A 13209-nucleotide genomic window follows, 5' to 3' on the forward strand; every position below is an offset into this window, starting at 1 on the left:
CAGTCACACTCAAACCCTATTACCTTAGCAGGCTGTCCTCCAGCCTTCTTCATGGAGAAGTGGGTACTTCAGGGCTTCTAATTACAGGCTTTCTGCGAGAACCCTCTCAGCAGGAACACTGTGTACTACAGACACTCCTTTCTACACACTGAATACCCTAGTACAGTTGTTTGAAACTGAAAGTCACTTTCACTTCAACAGAAGGCTCTCAATCACCTCCACCCGCCCCCTTACCTTTCTGGAGTTATTAGCATAGACATTCCTTTACGGCATCTTATCACAATCAGGCTTATCTAGTCTTGTAATGAGCTCCACTAGAGAAATTCTGTCAGGTTCACTCTGGGAATCCCCTCATGCCAAATCCTTCTCCTGTGGCTGCTGGGGGGAAAAAAAGACACAGGAGTAAATAGGTTATGGTGTTTGCTCTTTTGGCTAATATTTTTCCACATGTTGGAAGGGAGTCCCACTCAGACCGTCGATGTAGATTTTATTGTCCTCCGCTTGTATAACTCACATGGAAACTTCATTTTAACATTATGTAAAGTGTTTCAAATAACTGCATTAAGGGCTTCTTCCTTGGGAGATGATTTGGGGTCCCAGGCAGTGACGTGCATTTGCTGGAGACCAACCCCAGTGTTGTCAAATTGATGACTTCCCGTGAATGCTCCACTCACTACTGCCACAGTTCAGTTCAGTTCAATCGCTCAGTCGTGTCCAACTCTTTGCGACGCCATGAATCGCAGCACGCCAGGCCTCCCTGTTCATCACCATCTCCCGGAGTTCACTCAGACTCAACGTCCATCGAGTCTGTGATGCCATCCAGCAGTCTCATCCTTGGTTGTCCCCTTCTCCTGCCCTCAATCCCTCCCAGCATCAGAGTCTTTTCCAATGAGTCAACTCTTCGCATGAGGTGGCCAAAGTACTAGAGCTTCAGCTTTAGCATCGTTCCTTCCAAAGAAATCCCAGGGCTGATCTCCTTCAGAATGGACTGGTTGGATCTCCTTGCAGTCCAAGGGACTCTCAAGAGTCTTCTCCAACACCACAGTTCAAAAGCATCAATTCTTCAGCGCTCAGCCTTCTTCACAGTCCAACTCTCACATCCATACATGACCACTGGAAAAACCATAGCCTTGACTAGACGGACCTTAGTCGGCAAAGTAATGTCTCTGCTTTTGAATATACTATCTAGGTTGGTCATAACTTTTCTTCCAAGAAGTAAGCGTCTTTTAATTTCATGGCTGCAGTCACCATCTGCACTGATTTTGGAGCCCCCCAAAATAAAGTCTGACACTGTTTCCACTGTTTCCCCATCTATTTCCCATGAAGTGATAACCAGATGCCATGATCTTCGTTTTCTGAATGTTGAGCTTTAAGCCAACTTTTTCACTCTCCTCTTTCACTTTCATCAAGAGGCTTTTTAGCTCCTCTTCACTTTCTCCCATAAGGGTGGAGTCATCTGCACTCCACCTGAAATTAGAACTAACATTCTATATGAATCGAAAGGAAATGCTGAGGTGAGGTGATAGATTCAAAGGGAGCTCTCTTTTTTTTCCCTCTTAGCCCAAGGAACTCACCTTTTTCAGGTTTATCCTTGCCAGAGAAGAGGTGAAGTATTTTCCAGAGTTCAAAAGGCATGCCCCTTGACCTTAAAAGTTCACAAAAGGCAGATGCTCAGGGAGACCAAGATTCAGGACTTTGAACTTGGACTGACCGGAGACATTGCTCCAAGCTCTTAGCTGAGTGACCTTTGACTGTTACTTAACCTCTTTGAGCTTCATCCTTTTCATCTTTCAGAGGCCAAATAGTTCCCTCTTTCCAGGGCTGCATAATGATGAGATGGATTGGCTTTGCAACTAGAGAGTAGGGCCCCTTTTTTAGGATTTCTTTTTTTTTTTTTAAGGGACCTTGAATGCTAAGCTAAGGTGTTTGGCTTTTATTCTATGGATTGGGGCCAATCTAAGTTTCCTGAAGAGTGAAGAGGCAATCTGTATTAACCAAAGGGTCACAGTGGTATACTGGAACACCAGCACAGTACTTTCAGAATAGTCTGTACCAGGAGAGAATAAAAGGCTCCTCATAGTCATTAGTAAAAGGGCAGGTGCTATTTAAGAATTGTTATTTTAAATAAAATAATGATAAGGAAGGAAAGTTCAACTTTATTCCTGATATATTTTAAAGTATATCTGGCTCTCCTGTTTGACCACCGTCTCCACATCCGTTTCCAAGGTTGCAGCTCTTCGTGGGCCCATATTTCCTTGGTTACCCTGGACCGGGACCACGTGACCTCCCCTCCCACGCTGGGTACCGTGAAAGCCCTGTTTATCCACACCCCACCCCCTCCGCACCCCTACCCAGGCCCTGTGGATGGGGGTGGGCGGGAGGCCGCCGCTCACTACCAGGGACCCAGCAGCGGCCCCTGAGTGTGAATAGCGCACATTGACGACGCTGCCGCCCGAGCGGGCTGGGGACGCCAGGGCACTGCCTCTGCCTGCGGGCCCCATAAAAGGAGCAGCTGCCGCTGGGGCCGCTCAGATGCGCGGGGATGAGGCGGGCGGCGGCTGAGTGCGCGCCTGGACTCCGGCAGTGACCGAGGCGGACCTTGGGGCCACTCTGAGGGCCCGCAGGTAACCGCGGGCGGGCGGGTTTTGCCCCCTGGCTCGGGAGTGACGGCAGGAGGAGGGCAGGGACGAGGGTCGGGGTGGCAGGAAGGAGGCTGGGCAGGGATGAAGAAGGGAGGAAGCCAGGAAGACGGGAAGGAGGAGGAAAGGGGAGGAAGGAGAGGGCGGGAGGAAGGAAGGAGCCGCGCCGAGGAGCAGCTGGCACGCGCTGCACTTGCCTCCAGCCCAAGCGTTCAAGTTCCCCACCTCCGACCTCTCCCAGCTGCGGGGCCGGGCGCCGGGCGCATCCCTCCCCAAAACGCTCCCGCGTCGCGCGCGCATCGCGGATCCTCAGCCATGTTTTCTGGGCGAGCGTCTCCGGCGGCACAGCTGAGCGGCAAGGCCCCCACGCGGGGACAGCCTTGGTTGCGGCGTGGGGGCAGGTGGAAGGGGACGAGAGCGGTCGCTCTGCTCCAGGCTCGCGCTGCTTGAGGCAGGGGGCCCGGGGGATGATGCTTTACTTTGCTTCCAGTTGGGTAAAAGACAGGGTCGCGCCCCCCGCCCCCCCGCCCCCGCCCGCTGGCCCGTCCCTGCCTCCCGTCCCTGCAGACCCCACTTCACCGGCCTGCTGCCTCTCTGAACTGTTGGCTCCCCCACCTTGTCCTTTCTCAGCCATCCAGAAGCCTGTATTTTGAGCTGCTTTTAGAGCGTTGTTTGCATATAAGTGGGCTCAGCTGGAGAAAAAGGAGAGGGGCTGAGGAGGAGGAGGGCCTTTTGTGCTGAGCCCCATTGTAAAGCCCTCTTCCCCCCACCCCAACTCTGAGCCGCTGAAGGCTCCCAACAGAGAAGGACGGATGCTGAGGCACCCCAGACGTCCTTGGCTTGCTGTCACTCAGCTGCCCTTCCCCTCCTCTGTTGGGATTCTTCTGTGGGTAAAAGGTCGCTCTGAAGCTGTGAGGGCTCCATTTCACCTGGGATGCCCCCAGACATCCCGTGGGTCTAGTTGCTATGGCATCGCTGCCCACTCACAGGAAATGCAACTCCTGGCAATCACGCCAGTCTGCCAAAGGCAGAGTTTCTTCCTTCAGCCCGAAGTAGATCCACGGTAGCGGGTTCTGTGAATTCTCAGCGGGGTTTGGTAGTTCTTGCTTGAGGAGCTGTTGGATGGGAGTTCAGGAGTTCCTCAGTGGCTCCTCAGTTGAATATTCTCCTTAGTTTTCTCCTAATAATGAATTTTCACAGTTGGCCTTTTCTACAGCATATGATGTGTTTCAACCCCAGGCTGTGCCCCCTGAGGCAGTTTTGTGGTTGTTTGTATTTTGTCATTTGGTGGCTCAGTTGTGTCAGACTCTTGCGATCCATCACTGCAGCACGCCAGGCTTCCCTGTCCCTCACCGTCTCCCTTGCTCAGACTCATGTCCATTGAGTTGGTGATGCCATCCAACCATCTCATCGTCTGTCATCTGTATGTAAGATAGGTGATTGTAGCTCTATTCTAGAATGAATAATGGCAGTGTTGTCGTAGTGGTGAGCTGTCTAGAGAGCCTAAGCATTGGCTGGACACAGTTCTCAGCTCTTTACATATAGTATCCTCGTTGATACATAGAGCTACCAAGAATCTCTAATAGATAAATGGAAACATGGAGAGATTAATTTATCCTGTGTCCACAGTAACCACTTGCTGGGATTTGAATCTAGGCAGTATTAGTCCAGAGCTGATGCCCTTAACTATTCTTCTTTGAGGAAGGTGGGCAGTAAAATCTGTCCATGGCATCGTCATTCTGAGATTCCACAAGGTGGATTCAAGAAGCCTCAAGACTCAGTGTTGAGTCACATAGACTGGGGTTGAATCTTGGATCCAACATATGTAGAATTGTGAGTTAACCTTTATCACTCTTCCATGGTTTGTCATTTTACGTGACTGGTACATAATTTATAAACAATTATTAAATGGATTTTGTAGTTGCAGGAACACAGTGTCATAACCAGTTACAGATTTTAAAGCCAAGGCTGTCCATGTTTACATTCAGTCCTATCATGCAGGGGCTGAATGAACTTGGCAAAATATCTAAACTTCTCTTAAGCCTCAGTTTTCACATATGTAGAGGGGTTGTCCTGCTACCACATGAGAAGATGTACTTAAAACCCTTGACACAGGGTCTGGCATACATAGTACTCAAGAAATGTGGTTGTTGGAGTTTGTTGTTTGGTTTGGTTTGATTGTGTTTTTTTCGTGACTCAGTGCAGGTTCCTGTATCTGGTTTGTTTTTGTTTTGTCGTTTCTGAATTTGTATGGTTCAGCAATTACTCCCTGGGCCGTAGTGCATGCTGTGCTTAGTCTTTCAGTCATGTCTGACTGTTTGCGACCCCATGGACTGTAGCCCACCAGGCTCCTCTGTCCATGAGGATACTCCAGGCAAGAATACTGGAGTGGGTGCATCATGGACCCTTTGCAAATGTTGTGGGACACACACACACACACACACACCTGCACCCAGAACATGTACATTTGAAATGATAAATACTGAGTGAATTCTGTCCTGTTCAGTAAGAGCTCTGTTTCTCTTGGCAAAGCAGTCACTCTGACTTTTAAGGGTTAGGGAAACTTCAAAGTTAATTTTAAAGCTGCCTGAAAACCAGCTGGAAGAATTAGCACCACACCTAACAGTTGCAAGGCGGGGTTAGGGGGGGTGGGGAATGGATTGGCAATGACATTTGCTTTCTTCTTGGGTTCTGAAAAACTGTAACATATTCTGCTAAACTGTTACAAATAATCAACTGGAATTTTAACTTAGTTAAACAATTCTAAGAGAATATCTTCTCCCATGTGGTTTTATAGATACTGGTTAAAGGAGAAGAACTTAATGAATAAAACATTTTCAAGATACAATGTTGACGTAAATTAACTGGTTTTAAGTGGCTGTTAAGAATTTGGCCCAAATATTTGTTTATAAATGAAGAGAATGCCATAAGATCAACATTTATTAAAAAAAAAAAAGGCATGCATTAACTGGAAAAGGATCTAAAAGCCCATCAGTAAGAGACTGGTTGAAGACATAGCAGCATATACTTACAGTGGGTGAATACAGCCCCTTGAGAGAATGAAGTATGGTTTATATGCTGATATAGAATGTAATACTACAGTATCAACTCCATGAGTTTAAGGATTTTATCCATTTTGATCAGCTCTCCAGCCCCTGTACAGTAGTGCTTGCTATGTAATAGATGCTTAGTAAATCACTGACTGAATAAGTGAATGTCGTTCATTGAGGCAAAACAAGGTATTGCACAGAGTTTATAGTTCAATGCCATGTATGTTTTTAAATGAGTGAATGTATATTTGTTTGCAAATGTAGGGCTAGGGGTGGGAGGGAATTTTTGTGTTTGCTGGTTGGTTGATTGTTGTTTTACTTTTTAAACCCTTCCCCATTTGTACATGTACTAGTTAAACACTGAAAAGTTAAGAGTACCTAATTTTCCCCAATGTTCTATTTAACTAACCCTTTCTGTTATTCTTTTATTATATGCTGTTTAATTTCTTTGCCTTATTTAAATACTTTGATAGGACTTCCCAGGTGGAGCTAGTGGTAGAGAACTCAGCTGCCAGTGCAGGAGACATAAGAGGCTCAGGTGTGATCCCTGGGTTAGGAAGACCCCCTCAAGGGGGAAATGGCAACCCACTCCAGTATTCTTGCCTGGAGAATCCCATGGACCAGGGGCCTGGAAGGCTATGGTCCATGGGGTTGCAGAGTTGGACACGACTGAAGTGACTTAGCAAGTCACACATGCAACTCTTTGATATGATGATAAGACTGGAATTTTTTTTTTTTTTTTTGAGAGGTGTCTACTGGATGTAATTCCTACATTGATGCATTGTCCTGCCTTTGGAGTTGCTCGTGAGGCAGACTCTTTTTTTGTCTATTAGAACAGGTTTCATGCACCTTCATGCCTTATAAAAGCATGGTACCTCTCAGGAACCCCATAAATTATTTTGTAATGAATGGATTGCTAAAGTATGAGTCACATCAGTTCAGTTCAGTTCAGTCTCTCAGTCATGTCCAGCTCTTTGCAACCCCATGGACTGCAGCATGCCAGTCTTCCCTGTCCATCACCATCTCCCAGAGCTTGCTCAAACTCATGTCCAGAGAGTCAATGATGCCATCCAGCCATCTCATCCTCTGTCATCCCCTTCTCCTCCTACCTTCAATATTCCCAGCATCAGAGTCTTTTCTAATGAGTCAGTTCTTCCCATCAGGCCAAAATACTGGGGCTTCAGGTTCAGCATCAGTCCTTCCAATGAATTATTCAGGACTGATTTTCTTTAGGATGCACTGGTTTGATCTCCTTGCAATCTAAGGGACCCTCAAGAGTCTTCTCCAACACCACAGTTCAAAAGCATCAATTCTTCAGCACTCAGCTTTGTTTATGGTCCAACTCTCACATCCATACATGACTACTGGATAAACCAAAACTTTGACGATATGGAACTTGTCAGTAATGTCTCTGCTTTTTTAATATGCTGTCTAGAGGTTGGTCATAGCTTTCCTTCCAAGGAGCAAGTGTCTTTTAATTTCATGGCTGCAGTCACCATCTGTTGTGATTTTGGAGCCCCCCCCCAAATAAAGTCTGTCACTGCTTCCACTGTTTCCCCATCTATTTGCCATGAAGTGATAGGACCAGATGCCCTGATCTTAGTTTTCTGAATGTTGAGTTTTAAGCAAAATTTTTCACTCTGCTGTTTTACTTTCATCAAGAGGCTCTTTAGTTCCTCTTCACTTTCTGCCATAATAAGAATTTTAGTTTCATAACAATAAGGGCTAGTCTCAGATTAAGCAGTTTTTGCTTCAGGACAAGTACTTCCCTAATTTTTGAAAAACATCTTACGTGTACTTTCAGAATTTCGACCCTTATGTAGGTTCTGTAAGGAGGTCGTCTCCAAAATATGAGATGGCCCACGAGAACACAGGAGGAAGCTCTCAAGAGTTCTGTAGTTTTTTAATACTGTTTGTAGGCTCAGATGTTAATCGTGTGTGATACTTGCTTTCTCTCATTGCTTTGTTTTGTTTCTGACCGGACCATTGAAAGTCTGTTGCACCCATTATTCCGTTTCACCTTGGCTCCTCTTCCCTCTCAATCTCTAAGTTTCTTTTAGTTACTGTATTTGGGGATAGGTATTACACTTCTTTCTTTCTTACGGACTTTTAAGGATGCATGTTACAGTTAAGAAATAGGTGTTTTAAAAGTTGTCTAAATATTTAGTATCTATCCGTTTTAAAGATCTGGGCCTTAATTTTTACCATCCTTAACTGTCTCGGTAGGGTAAAACCAGTGTACAAGTTTCCGTTGCTGACCTCTGAAAGAATACTAATTCTTATTTCTTACGTCTTAGAAAAGATTGATACAGATGACAATGATCGTGAAGATGTTAGCACCACCTTACTATGTATATAGTAGTTTTTAACTCCTCAGTCGAACTCACATGTATTACTTAATTTACAAAATAACCCCTGCGTTTTCAGTGTGTGTGTTATCAGAGATAACACATATCACAATACTTTTTCCTCGATGCTTTTAACAGCCTGTCTGTTCCTTGAGATTCTGGAGCTGGCCTGCTGCTATCAGTGAGTCCTTGTTACTGATGTGAAAGGTGACTCAGGACAAGACCATTCGTAATCATGTCTCCGCATGGCCAAAGACGTAAATGTTGTTCAGACCACCAAAATGATGGTACATCCCCTCCCTCTGACTAATACGACTCACTGCTGCTTCTTGATTTTTATAGTTACAAATGTAGTATTCTAAGATTTATTTGAATATGCAAACAGAAAATTGTCTCCACTTTCTAATAGCATCCAGTTTGGAAGGAAGCCTTACTTCCTGAACCTTCCCTCACATCCCCTGAAGTCACTTGCCTCATGCCCACATGACTCAGGACTAAAACCCCTCTGCAGTGCCGTCTTGTTGATTTGCTTAGTCGCTCAGTCATGTCTGCCTCTTTGTGACTTCATGGGCTGTTGCCTCACCGGGTTCCTCTGTCCAGTGGATTTTCTAGGCAATAATGTTGGAGTGGGTAGCCATTCCCATCTCCAGGGTTTTTTTTTCTGACCAAGGGATTGAATCCTGGTCTCCTGCATTGCAGGTGGATTCTTTACTATCTGAACCACCTGGGAAGTCCACTGTGTTCTTGAACCACCCACAAACCTCAAAGTGTGCACTCTCCCTATTGCGATGAGGAATAAACCAACTGGTTCAACTATAAGTATTTTCCTGATTGTTTTGAAAGCATTTGGTATTTAGTTGTGAATAAACCACATTCCGTCAGACCTCCCACCATGATCCGCCTGTTTTGGGTGGCCCCGTGGGCATGGCTTAGTTTCATTGAGTCAGACAGGGCTGTGGTCCTAGTGTGATTAGGTTGACTAGTCTTCTGTGAGTATGGTTTCAGTGTGTCTGCCCTCTGATGCCCTCTTGCAACACCTACCATCTTACTTCGGTTTCTCTTACCTTGGACATGGGGTATCTCTTCACGGCTGCTCCAGCAAAGCACAGCCGCTGCTCCTTACCTTGGATGAGGGGTATCTCCTCACCACTGCTCCTCCTGACCTTGAACATGGAGTAGCTCCTCTCGGCCCTCCTGCACCCCTGCAGCCACTGCTCCTTGGACGTGGGGTTGCTCCTCTCAGCCGCCACCCCTGGCCTCGGGTGTGGCGTAGCTCCTCCAGCTGCCACCCCTGGTTTTGAACTGTGGTGCTGGAGAAGACTCTTGGGAGTCCCTTGGATTGCAAGGAGATCCAACCAGTCCATTCTAAAGGAGATCAGGCCTGGGTGTTCTTTGGAAGGACTGATGCTAAAGCTGAAACTCCAATACTTTGGCCACCTCATGCAAAGAGTTGACTCATTGGAAAAAACTCTGATGCTGGGAGGGATTGGGGGCAGGAGGAGAAGGGGATGACAGAAGATGAGATGGTTGTATGGCATCACTGATTTGATGGATATGAGGTTTTTTTTTTTTTTTTTTTAGCTTCTTTTTTTTTTTTTTTAGTTTTTTATTTTTTTAATTTTAAAATCTTTAATTCTTACATGCGTTCCCAAAAAAAATATGGAACGCTTCACGAATTTGCATGTCATCCTTGCACAGGGGCCATGCTAATCTTCTCTGTATCGTTCCAATTTTAGTATATGTGCTGCCGAAGCGAGCACGATGGATATGAGTTTGAGTGAACTCCAGGAGTTGGTGATGGACAGGGAGGCCTGGCATGCTGCAATTCATGGGGTTGCAAAGAGTCAGACACGACTGAGCGACTGAACTGAACTGTGACTAAACAGAATATTTCAGAAGTGCTTGAGTAATATTCTAAAGTAAATTACAGCATTTTGTCTGAAAAGTACAAAAAGAAAATCTGAAAAGTACGAAAAGATATCAAGAATAAATGGTTCTTAATTAATTACATAAACTAGGAATCATCATTTTGAACACAGCTATATTTTCCTTACCTATATCCACTTCTATATCTTTCTTTCCATATATATACATACTCTCTCTTCATATGTGTCTGTATAAATAATGTGTATAAATATGTTTGCATATATATGTGTATATATGTTTTTATATTTTTTTGGTCAGAAAGTTCATTCAGGATTTCCCGTAATATCTAATGTGCTTTTGTGTCCTGCTTTTTACATTTAACGTGAAATTATGAATATGACCTTACATAAATCTGATTTTGCTCAAGTACTTATTTTTTATTATTAAATAGTATCTTGACATTAGACGCCAAAGCCTTTGACTGTGTGGATCACAATAAACTGTGGAAAATTCTGAAAGAGATGGGAATACCAGAACACCTGACCTGCCTCTTGAGAAACCTATATGCAGGTTAGGAAGCAACAGTTAGAACTGGACATGGAACAACAGACTGGTTCCAAATAGGAAAAGATGTACGTCAAGGCTGTATATTGTCACCCTGCTTATTTAACTTATATGCAGACTACATCATGAGAAACGCTGGACTGGAAGAAGCACGAGCTGGAATCAAGATTGCCGGGAGAAATATCAATAACCTCAGAAATGCAGATGACACTACCCTTATGGCAGAAAGTGAAGAGGAACTAAAAAGCCTCTTGATGAAAGTGAAAGAGGAGAGTGAAAAAGTTGGCTTAAAGCTCAACATTCAGAAAACGAAGATCATGGCATCTGGTCCTATCACTTCATGGGAAATAGATGGGGAAACAGTGGAAACAGTGTCAGACTTTTATTTTGGGGGCTCCAAAATCACTGCAGATGGTGATTGCAGCCATGAAATTAAAAGATGCTTACTTTTTGGAAGAAAAGTTGTGACCAGGGAAACAGTGGAAACAGTGTCAGACTTTATTTTGGGGGGCTCCAAAATCACTGCAGATGGTGATTGCAGCCATGAAATTAAAAGACGCTTACTTTTTGGAAGAAAAGTTGTGACCAACCTAGATAGCATATTGAAAAGCCGAGACATTACTTTGCCAACAAAGGTCTGTCTAGTCAAGGCTATGGTTTTTCCAGTGGTCATGTATGGATGTGAGAGTTGGACTGTGAAGAAGGCTGAGCGCCGAAGAATTGATGCTTTTGAACTGTGGTGTTGGGGAAGATTCTTGAGAGTCCCTTGGACTGCAGGGAGATCTAACCAGTCCATCCTAAAGGAGATCAGCCCTCGGATTTCTTTGGAAGGAATGATGCTAAAGCTGAAACTCCAGTACTTTGGCCATGAAAAGACTCTCATGTTAGGAGGTATTGGGGGCAGGAGAAGAAGGGGACGACAGAGGATGAGATGACTGGATGGCATCTCTACCTCGATGGACGCGAGTCTGAGTGAGCTCCGGGAGTTGGTGATGGACAGAGAGGCCTGGTGTGCTGCGATTCATGGGGTTGCAAAGAGTTGGACACGACTGAGCGACTGAACTGAACTGAACTGACATTCGATAGTTGCTTATTTATTATCCTCCATAAAGTTATCAGGTTTTACTTTTTAGCTGGTTATGAGAGACATCTTCATGTTTTAATGTATGTTTAGGCTTCTGTTTCTTTCTTTCGCCTAGTTTTGCCTAGGAAGGTATACACTTTAAAGAAGTTCTTCTTATCTAGTGCCTAATTATTCCCCACCACCCCCGCCCCCTCAGAATTGCTGGTTCTTGTGCCACCCAGGGATTCGGTGCCAGTTGGAAACTGGGATTGGCAGCGCTGTGGGGAGCCCTGACGTCCTCTTTCAGCTGCTGCGTCTCTCTCCATCTGCTTCCTCCATCCTTCTCCCTGCACGCTCGTTGTTACTTACAATTTAGCGATGTGGCCGCCTTTGCTTTCATCACATAGGAGGATGGCGAAGGGCAGTTCTAGTGAAAGAAGCTTTACTGTACTTTGATGCACCCCAGGGCTTCCCCAGTAGGTCCCTTGGTAAAGAATCTGCCTGTAGCGCAGGAAACCCCAGTTCAATTCCTAGGTCAGGAAGATCCGCTGGAAAAGGGATATGGTTCCCACTCCAGTATTCTTGGGCTTCCCTGGTGGCTCAGCTGGTAAAGAATCTGCCTGCAATGCGGGAGACCTGGGTTCAATCCATGGGTTGGGAAGATCCCCTCGAGAAGGGAAAGGCTACCCACCCCAGGGTTCTGGCCTGGAGAATTCCGTGGTCTGTATAGTCCATGGGGATCGAATAGAGTTGGATACGACTGAGCGACTTTCACTTTCACTTTGATGCACCCCAGTGTATAGAAGGCAATGGCACCCCACTCCAGTACTCTTGCCTGGAAAATCCCATGGACGGAGGAGCCTGGTAGGCTGCAGTCCGTGGGGTCGCTAAGAGTCAGATATGACTGAGCGACTTCACTTTCCCTTTTCACTTTCATGCGTTGGAGAAGGAAATGGCAACCCACTCCAGTGTTCTTGCCTGGAGAATCCCAGGGACGGGGGAGCCTGGTGGGCTGCCATCTATGGGGTCGCATAGAGTTGGACACGACTGAAGCGACTTAGCAGCAGCAGTAAAAGTGTATAGAAACCAGATTATTCTAAAACCTGTTTAAGGTCAGGATCTGATTAATCATTAGCTCTTCGTCCATGCCTAGAAGGTAGCATTTTGTACTTCCAATAAATATTTCTTGCCTAAGTAGAGGATATCCTTAAAATAACCTGCAATATTAAAAATACTTTTATCAAAGACACCCTTCTCCCCAGAACAAATACATAAATTTATAACCCTTACACTTTTTGACTTCACTTCATTCTATCATCCTCCAGATTTTTATTGAGGGCTTCTTTTTAGCCAAACACTGTTATGGGAACTGGGGGGCATAGCAGTGAGCTCAACCAACCTTACATTATGGAGTGTGGAAACAGAAAATAACCCCCTAATAAATATACAATGCCAGGGAGTGGTACATGTTTTGATAAGAAATAATAAAGCAGAATGAGAAGATATAGTTATTCAGTTTTGTGTTCCTTGGTTTCTGTTACCTGAGATCAACCATGGTCCAGAAATGTCAAATGGAAAATTCTAGAAGTAAACTATGTACTAATTTTAAATAGTGCACCATTCTGTGTTGCATGAAGAGGTCTCCGGGCATCCCGCTCTGTCCCACCTACATGGACTCA

The 13209-nt window shown here is 45.2% G+C and overlaps 1 protein-coding gene and 1 non-coding gene across 25 annotated transcripts in view; one reads left to right on the top strand and one right to left on the bottom strand.

Moving 5' to 3' along the window:
• Window positions 1-13209, top strand: part of MAGI1 (membrane associated guanylate kinase, WW and PDZ domain containing 1) — a 653852-nt gene that overhangs the window by 466238 nt on the left and 174405 nt on the right. Inside the window, exon 1 of one of the 24 annotated variants that reach the window (XM_060402246.1) lies at window positions 2531-2624. The exons of the other annotated variants lie outside the window; for them this stretch is intronic. The gene's annotated coding sequence lies outside the window, so the exon portion shown is untranslated. Of the gene's footprint in view, window positions 1-2530; window positions 2625-13209 lie in introns of those variants that run through there. 24 annotated transcript variants of the gene reach the window in all.
• On the bottom strand, window positions 9691-9797 carry LOC114109459 (U6 spliceosomal RNA). The gene has a single exon (XR_003586145.1). It is a non-coding gene; the product is annotated as a U6 spliceosomal RNA (small nuclear RNA).

Source organism: Ovis aries, chromosome 19 (genome assembly GCF_016772045.2).
Source record: "Ovis aries strain OAR_USU_Benz2616 breed Rambouillet chromosome 19, ARS-UI_Ramb_v3.0, whole genome shotgun sequence".
Lineage (NCBI taxonomy): Eukaryota > Metazoa > Chordata > Mammalia > Artiodactyla > Bovidae > Ovis > Ovis aries.